The 17,932-nt window shown below is 45.9% G+C and overlaps 1 long non-coding RNA gene across 1 annotated transcript in view; it reads right to left on the reverse strand.

The window, feature by feature from the left end:
• Positions 1–16,421, reverse strand: part of LOC116580483 — a 48,430-nt gene extending 32,009 nt beyond the window's left edge. Inside the window, exon 1 of the long non-coding RNA XR_004281671.1 lies at positions 16,238–16,421. This is a non-coding gene — a long non-coding RNA (uncharacterized LOC116580483). The remainder of the gene's footprint in view (positions 1–16,237) is intronic.
• Between the last annotated feature and the right edge of the window lie 1,511 nt (positions 16,422–17,932).

Genomic DNA, 17,932 nt, shown 5'->3' on the forward strand with positions numbered 1-17,932 from the left:
AAAAGAAAGAAAGAAAGAAAGAGAAAGAAAAAGAAAGGTCTCACACTTCCCAATTGTGAAACTTAGTACAAAGCTACAGTAATCAAAACCGTGTAATACGAGCCTACAGACATACAGACCAATGGAATAGAAAAGAGAGTCCAGGAGCAACTCCCTGCCTGTGAAGTCAAATTATGTTCTACACTTTATCATAGGTATGTCTGCATAGGAAAAAACAGAGCATATACAGGGTTCAGTACTATCTGTGATTTCAGACACCAAGTGGGGGTCTTGAAATGTATCCCCTACAGATAAGGGAGAACCCATACATACTAGGCAATGGGATCCCTGGCTTCCAGTCCCACACTCAAGGAGCTTGGAAGTTGCCACCCCATTCTAACAAGCAGCAAAAAATTGAGCGGACTAAAAATCAGTTCTTTTTGGATCCATGAGAGAGGAGGACACAGGTCAAATTGCTGCCCACAAAGTTGGAGGGACAAACAGATGAATTCAGGAATCTTAAACACATATATGACTGAGTGAAAGAAGCCAATGTGAAAAGGCCACATGCTACATGATCCAAACTATGTATGTGGAAAAGGCAAAACTATGGAGACACGGTAAAAAGACTGGTGGTTGCTGGTGGTTCAAGGAAGGAGAGATGGATGCACAGGTCGAGAACAGGAGATTTTTAGGGCATTTTTAGGCCCTAATTTTTTAGGTCATTCTTAAGTACTCTGTATGAATCTGTAATGATAGACATTTATCATTATACATTTGTCAAAACCCACAGAATGTAAAACTAGAATGAACCCTAATATAACCTATGGACTTTTATTTTTAAGCAATCTCTACATCCAACATAGGGCTCAAATTCACAAAGAGCCCCAAGATGAAAGGTCACACACTCTACCAACTGGACCAGGGAAGCCCTCCTTGGAATTTAATTAATAATAATGCATCAATATTGGCTCATCAACTCTAACAAATGCAGCACACCCACGTGGAATATTAAAATTACAGGAAAATGTGATGGGGGAGAGGAGAGAGGATAATTGGAAACTCTGTGCTTTCAAGTTAATTTCTTTTTATTTTATTTTATTTATTTATTTGACAGACAGAGATCACAAGTAGGCAGAGAGGCAGGCAGAGAGAGGAGGAAGCAGGCTCCCTGCTGAGCAGAGAGCCCGATGCGGGGCTCGATCTCAGGACCCTGGGATCATGACCTGAGCCAAAGGCAGAGGCTTTAACTTACACTGAGCCACCCAAGCGCCCCTCAAGTTAATTTCTCAATAAACTTAGATCTGTTCTAAAAAATACAGTCTATTAGTTTTTCAAAACTAAAATGAGGGTAAGACTGTCTTCTGGCATGACAACGTGAACAGTTACACTGACCTGCTCCCCCAAAAAACTGATGAAAGCCATAAAAACGTAATCTTCTAAAGTGTCTAGAAATGGTCCTGAGAGTAAACAGCAACGAAGAGCATCCATGGAAATTCAAAATTTGATAAAACAGGCATGAGTCTGAGGTATTTAAACCAAGTCTGCTCTCTTCCTCCCCCAACCCCATTCACAGCAGCAAGTGGAGACCCCACTCCCTCTCCAGACTGCTGCCATCAAGAACACAGCACCCAGCCAGAGGGGCTCTCTTCCCTGGAAGAGCAGGACCCCAGAGTTTTAATCAGCCCCAGCAGCCTGTTCCTGAAGCTAAGTCTCAGGGGAATGTGGTAAAGAGTAGAGGGAATCCCTTCTTCTGTCCAGCCCCTAACTCAGGAAGGGAGGCTCTATCAAGGGCAGGATGATCTGAGAGTATTGGGGCTCTGACCACCTCTGTCTCAACTTGTGACCTGCTAGACCCATGCCAGGAGAAGCTGAGTGTACCTCAGGTTGCTGCCTCCCCTCCACCCCAGACCAGGACTGAGGAGGGGGGTGTCACTCAAAGAAAAGCTTACCACTGGCCTACCCAGCTCCACAGTTCTGGCTTAGAGATTTTTTACCTAGGATAGAAACAGGCCAGGAAGCATCAAATCCTAAATTGCTCCTCAGAGGCTGACATCATTTACAGCAGAGGACGAAGACGTTCAAGCCCCAAGGGGCTCTCAGGAACAGTGAAGGTTGTGATAACAGGCAGCTGGGAGGAGATTCAAGACACAGGCTAGACCACAGGCCAGCTAGTTCACAGGAGAGAACAGGGAAATAACACAAGATGGGAGGAGCTGTCCTGGGGTCAGAAGAAATGGCAAACACTGACTTCAGAAACTATTCCTTCAATGGAGCCAGAATTTAATAGGATTAGTTTATAGAGAAACTTACGGATCCTAACTGCACTCAGGCCACTGGTACACAGTAGCAACAACATGCCCAGTGAACTAAACAACACAGGCCCACAAGACAGAAATGGGCCTTAGGGGAGGAGAGCGCCAATCTAGGCATCATGGGACAAGCTGAATTCGCTTTCAATGAGGAGCAACAGTAAGAGGAAAACAATTTATTAACTATTAGGAGATTAGAGAAAGTTCTCTTGCAGGAGGAAAACAGAGGATGGCAGTAGGCCTGGAAAGATGAGGCTTTACTGAAATGTGTCAGGCCAAGCCAACAAACAATGTGAACTACTCCAAGAACCAGCACTGGGAAAGGGCTTGTGCTCTGACCCAACAAAGACTCTTGACTATTTTAATAAAGATGGAGGCTCAGAGGCCATGGGGCAATGGCTTTCCATCCCGGCTGCTGAGGCTGGGGCACATCCATGGGAATCCCAGGGCCCTCAAAACCCATGGGAGTTCTCTAGGGGCACCTGTAACTTACACTGATGCACTGTGACCGCCCTCATCCCAGACCAGGTCAGAATAACATGTATCCTGTAGTACAGCTAGCAGTTCTAAGAAATATTCTACCTAGGGGCGCCTGGGTGGCTCAGTGGGTTAAGCCGCTGCCTTCGGCTCAGGTCATGATCTCAGGGTCCTGGGATCGAGTCCCGCATTGGGCTCTCTGCTCAGCGGGGAGCCTGCTTCCCTCTCTCTCTCTCTGCCTGCCTCTCTACTTGTGATTTCTCTCTGTCAAATAAATAAATAAAATCTTAAAAAAAAAAGAAAAGAAATATTCTACCTAGCACTTGGGTCCTCCCTGTGGAGGGAGGTGAGCCCTGTTAAGTAACACACAATGGAGACCAGTCTCAGTACAAGACAATGAGCTGGGATGGGGTAGCTGGTTTTATTCCCAATTAACCTGGAATCTGGAATAACCGAGTCATGGTCAGTTATAATAATGCATGCTTATGATAATACCTCGCATACAGACAAGGGTCAGTTTTTTGGGGAAGACAAAGCAAACACCACTGTAATTCATACTGATCTGTTCATAAAGTTTCATAAAGAAACTGATCAGTTTCATAAAGAAACTGAAATGTTCTGTGATCATACTTCAATATGGTGCAATACCTGTGTCGTTGCGAAGATTCAACTAACCTCAGGTAAGCAGTCATGGTAGTGGAGAGAGTAAAGACCACACTTCTTGGGAGACTGAGCTAAAGCCTCCTCAGGGATAAGTGGCCTGAGGAAGAACTGGATCTAGGTAACCTTCAGCTGATTTCTACACTAAGCAGTGCTGCACAAGCTTATCATAAATTACAAAGAACAAAAATTCAACATAAAACCTGCTTTGTTTTTAGTTCTTCCATAAGCCACATCACTCAACCTTTTCACAAATATAGGGGTTCCGTGAATACAGGCTGGCCTGACTAAACACAAAAATCGCCTTCCCTTCTTTAAACTACTTATTACAAGAAATATTGTCAATGAAAGAACTAAACACAGCTGGCAAATATCCTAAACATTTCTAACTATTCATTTACCCCCTACCCTGTTCTCTGTACCTAAAGGACAGCTTGAGACTCTCTGAGCACACACAGGAGACCTGGCCAAACCAAAGTGACAGCTTTGGCGGAACAGCCTTCTCTGATCAAAGAGCACTGTGATTAGCTGGCTGACCTCCTCACCTGGCATGTTCCGCTACATGGCACGTCAGCCCTTACTGCCATTTAACAGAGCAAGTGCTGAGAGCAGGAGTTTCAGGGTGAAGAGCACCCACATCCAGGATTGCCTCCTGTGGCACAGGGACCGCCGATGTTGACGGCTGAAGCCATCGCGGACGGTGGCACTCAAGGTGTGACTAAATCACACATCTTTTGGGGGCTCCTTTGTTTTCCTTGTCATCTACTCTTCCTTTTCTGTGTCACACTTAATAGGGGCCTTCCTTAGCCTAATGGTGTCATAAAAATAGCCACAATCACCTACTGTACAATCTCAGAAGGGACACTTAGCCATACCTCAATGACAGATGACTCTTGTTTTTGACCCCAGCTTCAGACCCCACTGCGGGCACAAGTGTAGAATCTTGCAGAACACATCAATGGTGGAAACTCATTTCAGCACTTCAGGATACAGGGCTACGGGGAGATAGGATGTGTCTTCTCAGGAGGGCCAAACTGCCCTGGGTTGGCGGGGACGGAGGGAAGCAACAGTTACAGGACATTCCTGATCTCTACACCTCCGGGTCTCAGAAGGTATGGGGAGTTGAGACACTGAACCTTCTCCAACTTCAAGTAAGCGGCATCAATAGGCCCTGATTGATGATACCAGTCTCTCAGCAGGACAGTGCTCTTGCTCTTCCACTTTTGAATGTATCTCATGCACCATCGGGTCCCTTTCAAGAAGCAAGGCTAGAAGCAGAAGAGCCTCCTGGGTCCTCCCGCTCTGCTCTCTGAGCAAGTGGGCAAGAGCTCAGGAGAGGAGACAATTCCACTGGCCCATGTAAGCAAGGAGTGCCCACTGCAGTGTTGTTTATAACAGCAGAAAAGAAACACACACATACCCAAGTACCACCTACACAGACTGACAGAAGAACTAAGGAGCTACCTTGGGCCCATTCCCAAGCCAGCCCAGGGGCACAGCCACTCATCACATTCACAGAGGGGCAGCGGCAGGAAGTTACTGGATAAACATCCCCTCTCCTGCTGCCGCCCTCCCCAACACTCCACATCATCTCCCCAAGTATTTATGAGACAACAGACTGTGGATGATGCTAGGTTCTGTACAAATCAGTTTCTACTCTCCCATAAGACGTGCAGTTAGGGAAATAAAAGCATTAATCACTTGTGTTACTTAAGAGAAAAGGCAAATGTATCTTTGGGAAAGGCAAAGACCGCATTTGACTGAGGTGAATGTAAAGTACTGATAAGAATCCCATGAGCAGATGGTGTGAAGAGAATCAGACTTCATTCTGGAGTATGAAGGATTAGTGTTAGTGGATCTGAATACAGAGAGGGAACTCAATTACAGCCCGGCGGAAGTGACTGCCAGATGCCTCAGTAAAGTTTAGAAAGGCTAAAGAGACAACTATTAACAGAGAAAATTCCAAAAAGCAGCCGAAGATCGATCTTAAAAGACAAGGTTTTTTTTTTTTTTTTTTTCTTAAAGATTTTTATTTATTTATTTGACAGAGAGAGATCAGAAGTAGGCAGAGAGGCAGGCAGAGAGAGAGAGGAGGAAGCAGGCTCCCCGCCGAGCAGAGAGCCCGATGCGGGACTCGATCCCAGGACCCCGAGATCATGACCTGAGCCGAAGGCAGCGGCTTAACCCACTGAGCCACCCAGGCGCCCCAAAAGACAAGGTTTTAATGAGAATCTTCTACAGGGCCGCATGGGTGACTCGGTAGGTTAAGCGGCTGCCCTTGGCTCAGGTCATGATCCCAGGGTTCTGGGATCAAACCCTAGGTCAGGCTTCCTGCTCAGCAGGTAGTCTGCTTGTCCATATCCCTCTGTCCCTCCTCCTCTCTCTCAAATAAACAAATAAATAAAATCTTTTTAAAAAAACCCAAAAACCCCATAGTCCTGAACTTAAATAGAAATAGCGAGGGGCAGAGGGGGAGGCAGCTCAGTCAGTTGAGTGTCTGACTCCTGGTTTTGGCTTAGATCAAATTCTCGTGGGTTGTGAGATCGAGCCGCATGTCAGGCTCTGGGCTCAGTGTGGAATCGGCTTCAAATTCTCTCTCCAGCTCTCTCAAATAAATAAATAAAATCTTTTTTAAATTAAAAAAAAATTTTTTTTTTATTGGACAGACAGAGATTACAAGTAGGCAGAAAGGCAGGCAGAGAGAGAGGGTGGGGGGAAGCAGGGTCCCCGCTGTGCAGAGAGCCCAACGCAGGGCTCCATCCCAGGACCCTGAGATCATGACCTGAGCCGAAGGCAGAGGCTTAACCCACTGAGCCACCCAGGCGCCCTAGTAAATAAAATCTTTTAAAAAAACAAACAGAAATACTAGGAACTCAAAATGTTTTCTCTGAAATATATATACTTCCTAGCTCTGCTCACTGACAAGGCTGGAAACAATGGCCAACCTGGTACCAAAGAGCATTCCTAGTACCAAGATTATGATCCTGAAACACCATTTCCCACTAAAAGAAACCCAGGTTTCCTTGAGAAATTGTTGATCCCAAGTCTGGGTGTAGGAAATGAACTTGGAATACCCTGACATACCAATGGAGAAGTTCAGAATGTGCCATCCCAAAATAAGCTGCTTTGGCATATTGACTATTTTAAGTTAAAGGCGCTTGAAAACAGCAAACGTAACAACACTCCAACCTTCCTTCTTTTTCTTAAAAGCAGATGTAATTCCCATATAAGAAAGGTCCTTTTAGTACCAGGAGAGTAGCATTCTTATCAAGGACAAAGTTGAGACAGACTTCTATAAACAGACCTTGTTAAAAATAATTATGTTCTTTATATCTTCCTTACCATATACTTTTGTCACTTTTTCACAAGCGCTTTTTCATTAAACCTAATAAAAAAGCAAGTAAGTTTCATTTCTTTGGGTCTTCATTCCTCATGAAGGCTCCTGTGTCATTTAAAATTTGTGTTACAGGGGCACCTGGGTGGCTCAGTGGGTTAAGCCTCTGCCTTCGGCTCAGGTCATGATCCCAGGGTCCTGGGATCGAGCCCCACATCAGGTTCTCTGCTTAGCAGGGAGCCTGCTTCCTTCTCTCTCTGCCTGCCTCTCTGCCTACTTGTCATCTCGGTCAAATAAATAAATAAAACCTTAAAAAAATAAAAAATAATTAAAATTTGTGTGACAGGGGCGTCTGGCTGAGTCAGTTGGTGATGGGTCTGCGTTCGGCTCAGGTCCCGATCCCAGGGTCCTGGGGTGGAGCCCCAAGTCTGGCTCCCTGCTCAGTGGGGAGTCTGCTTCTTCCTCTGCCTCTCCCTCCCACTCATGCCCACACTTATTTTTATATTAATATATAAAAATTTTAAAATAAAGTAAAATAAAATTTGTGTTACAAAAACGTGTATGCCTTTCTCCTGTGTTTTATGTTGATTTAATTCTCAGGCCCAGCCGATAGAACCCCAAGAGGGTAGAAGTGAAATTTTCCTTCCCCTAAACCAGGTATCAAGGAAACACTCAATGACTGCTAGGATGGTGTCGAAAAGGACTCAGGTACCAAGGCAGAGGTTCTCACTGACCAAAGATGGGTGAGATTAATTGGGCTTCAGTAAGAACAGTAACTTTAATTAATTGAAACCCTGAATAATTAAAATCCATGAGTTGATATTTTATTTTCAAGGAACATGCATACACGAGGGGGAAGGGTAGAGGGTGAGACAAGCAGACTCCCCACCAAGCGCGGAGCCTGATGCAGGTCCATCCCACCACCCCAAGATCACCACCCAAGTTAGTATCAAGATTCGGAGGCTCAACCAAATGCTCCACAAGGCACCCTGATTATGATACAGTAAAAAACCTGGGCACCTGGGTGGCTCAGTCAGTTAAGTATCTGCCTTTGGCTCAGGTCATGATCACAGGGTCCTGGGATTGAGTCCCACATCAGGCTCCTGGCTCAGTGGGGAGTCTACTTCTCTCTCTGCTCCTCCCTACACTACTGTGTTCACTTGCTCTCTCTCTCTCTCTCACAAAAATAATCTTAAAAAAAAAGAACATCTTAGGGAAAAAAAAAAAAAAACTAACTGGTCACCTTCTAAGGATGAAAGAGAATTAGTTCATTACTTTGAAAACTACATAGGGGTGCCTGGGTGGCTCAGTGGGTTAAAGCCTCTGCCTTCGGCTCAGGTCATGATCTCAGGGTTCTGGGATGGAGCCCCGCATCAGGCTCTCTGCTCAGCAGGAGCCTGCTTCCCTTCCTCTCTCTCTCTGCCTGCCTCTCTGCCTACTTGTGATCTCTGTCTATTAAATAAATAAATAAAATCTTTAAAGAAAAAAAAAAAAAACTAGATAAAGGAATCAAAGATTTATCCTCCCTTTCTTCTACGACCTACACCTCAGACTAACCAACCAGTACGAAATGGGAAGTCTGTCCTCATAAAATGATTCCAGCTAGTATGCGAAAACAGAATTCTAATTAGAATATCACTAATTATGCAATCTCCAATAAAGTAATAGATCTAGCCACTGAGCATTGGTGGCTGTTCTTTTTTAAAAAGCCAACACCCAGACATCATATGCCTCCCAATAAATGAATACAACACTATCTATAATCTTGCCAAAGGAATAAATCCTAGCCTGATAAAGCCTCTTTGGTCCAGGTTATAAATTTACAGGAATTAGAGAGGGCATATGGACACGTCGAACCGTAATGCAAATAAGCAAATCCAAACTGAAAAACTCTACAATCAACCTGCCAATGTCCTTCAGCAAATATATTATAAGGAAAATATTATGACTGAGGGGAAACATGTAGGTAGAGATTTAAAAGGCATGTTGATTTTTTTTAATGGACAAGACTAAAACTAAGGGGACTAAGGCAGGGTACTGGTAAGAATATTCCAAGTATAATGGCTACAAGCTGCATAAAGATGTGGAGAGGAGAAGACAATGGGGTCAATGGACTACAAGTTCCTATCAAGCTTAGAGAAGAACTGTAAAAGCAGCCAATCCCCAAAATGTAAACTCCAGGTTCCTTGGGATTTGGGTAAGGAAGATAATTTGGTGAGATGGTCAGTCTGCATTTAGACACATCTGGGCTAAGTACCAGATCTGCTTTGTTAGCTTTGTGACCTTTGGCAAATTACTTACCATAAGCCAATTTCCTCATTTATAAGTTAGTACAATAATATTTATCTAATACAGTTTTCCAGAGGATTAAGGAAGACAACAGATAGAAAAGGCCACAGAAGGTGCTTAAGACGTAACTCATAAATGTTCTTTTCTTCCTAGAGGTAAAGTTCAGTATTTTTTTTTTTTAAAGATTCCATTTATTTATTTGTCAGAGAGCGAGCGAGCAAGCACAGGCAGACAGAGTGAGTGGCAGAGGGAGAAGCAGGCTCCCTGCAGAGCAAGGAGCCCGATGCAGGACTCAATCCCAGGACGCCGGGATCATGACCCGATCCGAAGGTAGCCGCTTAAACCAACTGAGCCACCAAGCCATCCCGTAAAGCTCAGTATTTATTCAGGGCCAAGTTCAGGTTCCAAATTAAAAGTTTCCTTTCCTAATGGGGCACCTGTTTGGTAAGCATCAGACTTAGTTTCAGCTCAGGTGGTGATTTTGGGGCCAGGAGATCAAACCCCATATACAGCTCCACACTCAGCCCAGAGTCTGCTTGGGATTCTCGCTCTGCCCGCACCTCCCCCCACTCTCCCTGTGCGTATGCACTATCTCAAGTAATCTTAAAAAAATAAGTTTCTTTCACTAACTATATGGAGATTTTCAATCTCTGAAATGCTTTTACCCAGTTTCATGAATGTAACTGAATAATGTGATAAGTCATATGTGCAAATGAATATGATGTGATAAACAGGACATGTAAATTTGGTGAAAGCCACTCTTATGAATATTCCTTATATTTATAAACAATTTGCTAACTCAATGAATATTAAGTGGAACAGTAAAAGAAATTCAAATTTAAAATTACTGAAGACAGGGCACCTGGGTGCCTCGCTCAGTAAAGCATGTGACTATTGATCTTGGGATCATGAGTTCAGCCCTGCATGGGGTATAAAGATTAAGTATTTTTAATGGGGTGCCTGGGTGGCTCAGACGGTTGCACAAGCATCTGTCTTCTGTTCAGATCATGGTCTCTGGGTCCTGGGATCAAGCCCCACGTCAGGCTCCCTTCTCCTTCTCCCCCTGCTTGTGTTCTCGGTCTCTCGAATGAATAAATAAAATTTTTAAAAATGTATTTTTAAAAAAATATTGAAGATAATGCTCTATTTCTTAGGCTGGATGATAGATACACTTGTGTTAATACTCTGTTTATTAGTACTCTTTACACTACTTATATTCTTTGGTATACCATATTTCACAATAAATTGTTAAAAGTGAAGAGCCAGCCTTCAGTCTTGAGCCTTTCCTCCTAAGGGAAAAAATGTAAAAGCAGTCAATCCAAAACCAAAAGGATTCTGGTTGCATGAAAGAACTGGCAAATTATTCAAAACAAAAGCTTATACCATTTATACGGTGTATATTTATATGGTGTATACATACACCATATATAACCAAAGGTTAATTATATTATTAGTACAATCATTAAAAATAAACAAACACATATTGTAACATGCATTCCACTGGATATACCACACCTATACCATGTTTTGTTTATCCATTCATCCATTCATGGGTTGTTTCTATCCTTTCACTATCAGGAAGAGTATAAGTTTTTGTTTAAACAGCTTTTTTCCAGTTCTTTTGGGCAAACACTGAAGAACAGAATTATTGAGTCATATGGTAATTCTACGTTACACCTACTGAGGAACGACCAAACTGTTTTTCCACTGCAGCTGCACCATTATGGCCCTCAAGCAATGTATAAGGTTTCTGATTTCTCCACATCCTTCCCAACATTTACTGAGATTTTGAGGGTTTTTTTCTTTTTAAGGCTGTCTTAAGGGATGTGAAGTGGTATCTCACAGTGGTTTTGATTTGCGTTTCTCTAATGACTAATGATGTTGAGCCTCTTTTCATGTGCTTGTTGGCCACTGGTATCTCCTCTTCAGAGAAATGTCTATTCAAGTCATTTGCCCATTTTCAAAGTGGGTATTGTCTTTTTGTTGCTGAGTAAGAGTTCTTTGTACATTGTGGATACTGGACCCTTATCAGATATAACTTTCAATTGTTCTCTCCTCCTCTGTGGGTTGCCTTCCCATCCCTTGACGGGGGCCCTTGGTGCACAAAGTTTTACATTTTTATTAAACCCAATTCTTCTATTCTTTTGTCTTTTGTTCCTTGCTTGTACTTTTATTGTCATCTCTAGAATCCATGATCAAATCAAGGTCACGATTTATTTGTTTTCTCCTAAAAGTCTTATGCTTTTGTTCTTCCTTTTATGTCTTTAGCCCATTTTGAATTAATTTTTGTGTATGCTGTAAAGGATCCAATTTCTTTTTTTTTCACGTAGTTATTCTGTTGTCCCAGAACCATTCATTCAAAAGATTCTCCTTTCCCTAAGGAACGATCTTGACATTTTTTAAGAAAGATTATTTGAGAGAGAGAGAATGTGTATGAGCAGGGTAAGGGGCAGATTGAGAGGAACAAGCAGACTCCCCATAAAGCAGGGAGCCCAACACCATGGTTGATGCCAGGACCCTGATATCCTGACCTGAATCTAAGTCAGAGGTTTAACTGACTGAGCCACCGAGGTACCTGTTGGCATTCTTGTCAATAACCAATTGCCCATGAACATGTGGGTTTATTTCTGGATTCTTTATTCCACTGATATATATAGGTCTTACTATATATATACTATATATAGGTCTTACTTATAGCAGTCTTCATTACTGCAGCTTCGTAGTAAAATTTCAAATCAGAAGTATGCATCCAACCTTGTTCTTTTCAAGACTGTTTTGGCTATTTAGGGTTCCTTGCAATTCCACACGAATTTTAAGATCAGTTTTTCCATTTGAAAAAAGGAGGGGCGGCTATTGGGACTTTGGCTATTAGGATTACACTGAATCTACAGATCCTTGGGGGAGTACTGCCATCTTAACAATATTAAGTGGAAGATGACTTAACTTTAAGAACAAAATTACAAATTCCATTATCGACTTCATTGGGAAAAATGCTGTTTTGCAGTTGAAGCCAATACATCTGCAAGGAATCTCCCCTTACACGCATCTAACAAAATTAATAGAACTACATCACACAAAAGGTAGCAGCGAAAGACCGGGAGAAATGCAGCATAACCCCGAATGACCTTCTGCGCACTGTTAAATGTGAAACTGCCCTTTCATCTGATTTCAACAATTTTAGCAGTGTAGGAAACAGGATTATACAACAGTAAATAAAAGTTTATATGACCAAAGAACTGAGGAGACACACAATTCTCCCTTGTTCAATCTGCTCTCTCCTCAACTCTTGCCAAGACAAATAAGGAGCTGGGCAGGTTTTGGTTTTGTGATTTACAACCAAACCACAGACCTGGGACAAGGACCTTTCACTTCTTCCAGAGAACTGTTTAAAACATTAATTCAGTGGAAGATGCCCAAAGTCTCCAAAAAGGAAACATTCCAGTAGGGTAAGGAAGTGATAATAAGCATACTCAACTTTTGCCTGTTTCCCCTGTGGACCCAAAAATTATCTCCTCCTAAGGGCTTTGAAAACAGAGCCTCTTCTTGGAATAACATTCCTTACAATGTATCTAAAATTTTCCATACACTTCTGTAACCATTTCCTCTTTCTGATAAACTCTGTAGGGTTAATTACACATAACCTTTTAAAACATTAAATGTTCCTTCATGTCCTTGGCTTTAGTGGTTTAGCAGTGCAGGGTCTGCCACAAAGGCTGGCAGTTAACATGCGGTATTCCCAGTGAAGTAACATGGACATAGTAACATAGTCTCTGGACACGTCCCTCAGCTTCCTCACATTAGGTTATTCCTGCCTATTCCAGGGGACCAGTGTGACCCTCAGAGCTTCTGCTGGAGGTAAATCACAATAGGGTCCAAGTCAAAGTAGCTTCCATGGTTCACCCTGGGCCAAAGAGAAAGCTGCGCCAGGACTTTGTTCCTCCAAGGGAGAAACTATGTCTACCTCTAAATCCCAATAACTCTCACCCAGCTTTTGGCATCTCTTTTACTTAGTCTACAGGATTGGATCAGTAGGTATCAACTACATATAGTGATCATCAGAATCACCTGTGAGACTTTCAAAAGATACAGGTTGGAAGGCTTGCCCAAGATTTATTCAGCAGATCAAAGAGTGGTATCCAAACATTTCCACCTTAACATATTCCACAGGTAATTCAGTTGAGAATCTATGGTCTAAGGAACACTTCCTTCCCTAAAATATACTTCAAATAACTAATTATCCTTAAAAGAAAGAAAAAATGCCAGATTTTTTTTTTTCTTCAGGAGGGAGGGGTTTCTTCCCCAAGCCGGTAAGAGATCTGAGTTCTAAACTGGTTGAGATCCTGCACTTTCAATTCAAATAGAGAAAAACCAGCACCACCTTTACAACTGACCTTCATTATCAACCCAGCCATGTGAATCAATCATGTTTTAAAATTTTTTGGATCTTATGATGTTCTGACATCTTAAAAACCTTGCTGGCGGGGAGAGACTGCCCTTCCCAGGGCTAGCTAATTCCTAAAGATGGTAATCAACGTACTTGGGAGCAGCCTGTCACATCCCAATCAACCAACTTCTTTAATGCTCACAGACCAAACCAATTATTTTCTGCTCCCTCAATCATCCCAGGGCCAGGGACCAGGCAGCTAGCCGCTATAGCCCGAAGCCCACCGGAATTAAAACTAGCCAGTCCTGAAATGTTTCTTCTGGCCTGCCTCACCTTTCTCAAGGAATAAAGGCTGGGAACTAGGTTTTCCCGTTTCCAGCTCTGCCTCCTGACCAAAACCCTCCCTGGGGCCCGATGTGGCATGACATACCCTGTTCTATCTGGAAATATAACAAATTCTTCCAATGGCACTGGCCTCTCTATGTTCTCACCCAGTCACCTCTATAAATTAAAATCCCACGGGTACAAATCAGATACTCCACTCCAACCATGCCTCTGTGCGGCCACTACTCTTGAGCTGTTGACTGAACTAATCCAACTGGAAACCGTACAACTTAGGTTCCCAAAACCATAGGGAAAAAGCTCTTGGGAGTCCTATGAGCTTACTCGCAACTAAATATCGTAGGACCAAGTAATTGTATTCTTAGGTATATACCCGAGAAAACCGAAAACACACAACTCCTGCAACTTTGTTCACAGCCACATTATTCCTAACAGCCAGAAAGTCCACCAACTGATAAACAGGGCAGAACAGCCACGCAAGGGAGTATTATTCAGCCACTCAGAAGGGAAGAACCAGTTCAAGCCACAACATGGATGGACCTTAAAGACATCGTGCCAAGTACACACCAGACCAAGAGGCCTCGTCCTGCACAAGGCATTTATAGAAAATGAACTGGACAGGCCAGTCCCCAGCAACAGTGGTTTGTGGGCCCAGGGGAGAGGGAACGCCGGGGGAGAGGGGGCATCTGCTCCTGGACAGAGGGATTTCCATTTGGATTTACAAAATCTTCGGGAATGACACGGTGATGACTGCACAGCCTTGCGAATGTACGAAAAACCACTGAATTGTACACATTTTTTTTCCCAAAGATTTTTTAAAATTTATTTATCACAGAGAGAGAGTGGAAGAGAGAGCGAGCACAGGCAGACAGAATGGCAGGCAGAGGCAGAGGGAGAAGCAGGCTCCCAGCCCAGCAAGGAGCCCGATGTGGGACTCGATCCCAGGATGCTGGGATCATGACCTGAGCCAAAGGCAGCTGCTTTTTTTTTTTTTTTTAAAGATTTTATTTATTTATTTGACAGAGAGAGATCACAAGTAGGCAGAGAGGCAGGCAGAGAGAGAGAGGAGGAAGCAGGATCCCCGCTGAGCAGAGAGCCCGATGGGGGACTCGATCCCAGGACCCTGAGATCATGACCCGAGCCGAAGGCAGCGGCTTAACCCACTGAGCCACCCAGACGCCCCCGAAAGCAGCTGCTTAACCAACTGAGCCACCCAGGCGTCCCCGAATTGTACACTTTTAAGGAGTGAATCCTACAGTGTTCCGTCTCGGAAACAAACCCACCTAAAGGTATTCTCGTGCTCCCACAGCCGCGGCTCCTCCCGCGCTCGCAGTCTCAGTGCACGGACCCACACCGCACTCCGGACGCTCGGCCGGGAAGCTGCGAACGTCAACACGAACGCCTGCGTACTTGCCCTGAAAGACCCGCGGATCCCCTTACCCAAGAATTCAACACTGCCACAGGATGCAAACAGCGCGGGCGCCTGCGGGTGGTCAGCAGCTCCTGCTAGCTGAGCACACCAGGCTGGGGTGGTGCAGGATTTTTATAGACAGGTACATACAAGTCCCGGATGGGACGGGGCCGATTGGCTGACAATTTGAACATTTGAAAAAAGGCATACTTGGTGTTAGCGGATTGGCTTTGGAAGACCCCCGCGCGCGAAGAGAAAGGCGGGAAGGGGAAACAAAAAGGGGAAGTTTGACCTTATTACTCAGCAGAAAGGCATCCTGTCTACGTGACCTACGTGACCATGCCTCGGCTATTAGGAGAAGGTATCTTGTTCAAACAGGAGACAAGTGTCATGCCCTAAAAGCCAAGCGGTTACAGAAAGGCAAAAGAGCAGTTAAATTGAAAGAGCAGTTAAATTGAATTCAACCCTGGGGGAAGGGTCTTTTCATTGTAAGGGGAGGAGGGGTACTCTGACACAACAAAAGAGCAGTTAATTAGTTAACGACGGGGGGGGGGTCTTTCAGCCCAACGTCCACCCCGGACCACGCTCACTTCCCCTGAGGGTTCCCGCGTTCTCCCAGGGGCTCCCCCGGCCTCCAGTCTGGCGTCCACAGGTCCTTCCGCACGTGCGCCGACGTCTCCCGAGCGCCCGCGGGCCGGGGCTGCAAGATCCCGAGCGCCGCCGCCCGCAGCCACAAGATCCTCAAGCTGGAGGCCGCAGCTAAGCCCTCCGGCGACACGTGACGGCGCGCACAGGCCAGCCCCGACGGCGGCCCGCTGCTCCCTCACGCGGCCACCGCCCCCGCCCCCCGGCCTTCCGGCCTCCGTACGCCCGCTACCACCTCGGCCAGGAGGTTGTCCCGCCCCGACCTACCGCGCTCGGAGCGCCTCCCAGACCCTCCCTCCACATGTGCGCTCCGAGGGGTCGTCCCTCCCTCCGCAAACATTTCCTGTGGGCACCGTAGGGGACCCAAACTGCAACTAAATACTGCGGCGGGGCCCTCAACTTACTTTGCCTGGTCCTTAACACGTCACAGACTCCGCAGGGCGCCGCGAACACCTGAGGCCACCTTGGCCTCGAGCACAGCCCTCAGCCGCGCGCCACCTCGAGCGGTCCGGAAACGCTCTCAGCTGCGCGCCTAGATCGCAGAGGACGACGGGAAGCGGGCCGCTCGGGCCGCTCCGCGCCTGCGCGGGCGCTGTCCTTCGCCGGGAGTTAGGGGCGGGGGCGCCGGTTGGCGCATGCGTAGGCGCGAGGCTCTCCGTTGAGACGGTGCCTCGGCGGCGCCGGAGGTAGGAGGAGTCGGGCTTTAGGGCTGGGAATCTGCAGTCGGGAGAGGAGGTCCAGTCACCTGGGGCCGTTCTCGCTGTCGAGGGTGACGGAGAAGAGCCCTTCTCGCCCGCGGTGGAGAGAGGCAGGAGCAACGCTCGGGTGGAGGGGGCTGGGGCCGCCGGGAGGGAGGAAGGGTGAGGAGGGGATCGGGTACCCAGCGGGTCACGGCCCCGGGGGTCAGGCTGGCGATCGGAAGTCGCTGCCTGGCTTCGTAGCCTGAGTCCTTGGCAGCCCTCCCCCAGGCCGAGCCCCTCCGGCCGCTTGCGGTGTGTCACCGGGTCGGGGGGAGCGGGAGGGTCCACCCCGCGCTACCCACTCATTGATTCGGCGCCTGCTGCGAGCCGCGGGTGCCGGGTGGCGTAGACGCAAGTCCCCAGCCCTCCGGAAACTTGCAGATTCCTTTGGCAAATACTGAGCGAGCACGTACAGGAGGTGGGCTGTTGTCGGACTAACGTCACAAGCCCTGTGGAGACTCCGCGGGGTGTGGATGGTGGAATCTGCACTAGCTCCCCACGTCCCACGGGCTCGATTGAGGCGCCCGGACACCGATCCACGCGCCGATCCCTGCAGCCGTCTCTCTCATTGTACCAAAGTCTTTGCGGTTGAGTGATGGAACAAATGTCGAGCTTTTTTTTTTTTTTTTTTTTAATCAGGTGTCTAATCAGCCAAAGAGAATATGGAGTAAAATAAATGAGTCTGTGCCCTCAAGTTTTGAGCTTAGTAGGGGACAGTTAGTAACTGGATAAAAATGTAGGGGCCAATGCCCTAGAACCACCCGCTTGGATTTGATCCCAGCCCTGCCACTTCAAAAGGATTGTCAAGTTGAGCCAGTTTCTCATTCTTGTGCCTGACTCCTTGCTGTGAAGGGATGACAGTAGAGTCCATGGAAGAGGATTGTCATAAGGGTCACATGAGCTAGACTTGTAAAGCAATTAGACCCATACTGGCATACTGTGAGCATTCAATAAATGTTATTACAAATGACTGTAATTGGTGATAAGTACAACTGTGATGATGGAAAGTAATGGGAGTGGAGAGGGTCCCCTTGGATAAAGGATGAGGGGAAGCTTCTCTAAGGAGGTGACACGGAAGAGGAGGGTGGGCCGGCCATGTGGAGTAGGTTGCAGGTACGCCTGTCTGCCCGGCACAGGAAAAATAGGTGATTAGTTGGGCTACTCCCATGGAGGAGATTGCACTTTTCTGTCACTGGGTCTTTCAGTTTTGATTTTTGAATCCCACTAAACCGTGCCAGTGTAAATAATCATGCCCGTAAGACCAAGGTTTTGCAGTGGTCACCATTCCGGTCACCTGAGTTTGGAGAGCTCTTGAAGTGAGAGAGGGTGGAGAAAAGTGGCCCCTTTTTGGTTTGGCAA

The sequence above is a fragment of the Mustela erminea genome, chromosome 20, assembly GCF_009829155.1.
Source record: "Mustela erminea isolate mMusErm1 chromosome 20, mMusErm1.Pri, whole genome shotgun sequence".
NCBI lineage: Eukaryota > Metazoa > Chordata > Mammalia > Carnivora > Mustelidae > Mustela > Mustela erminea.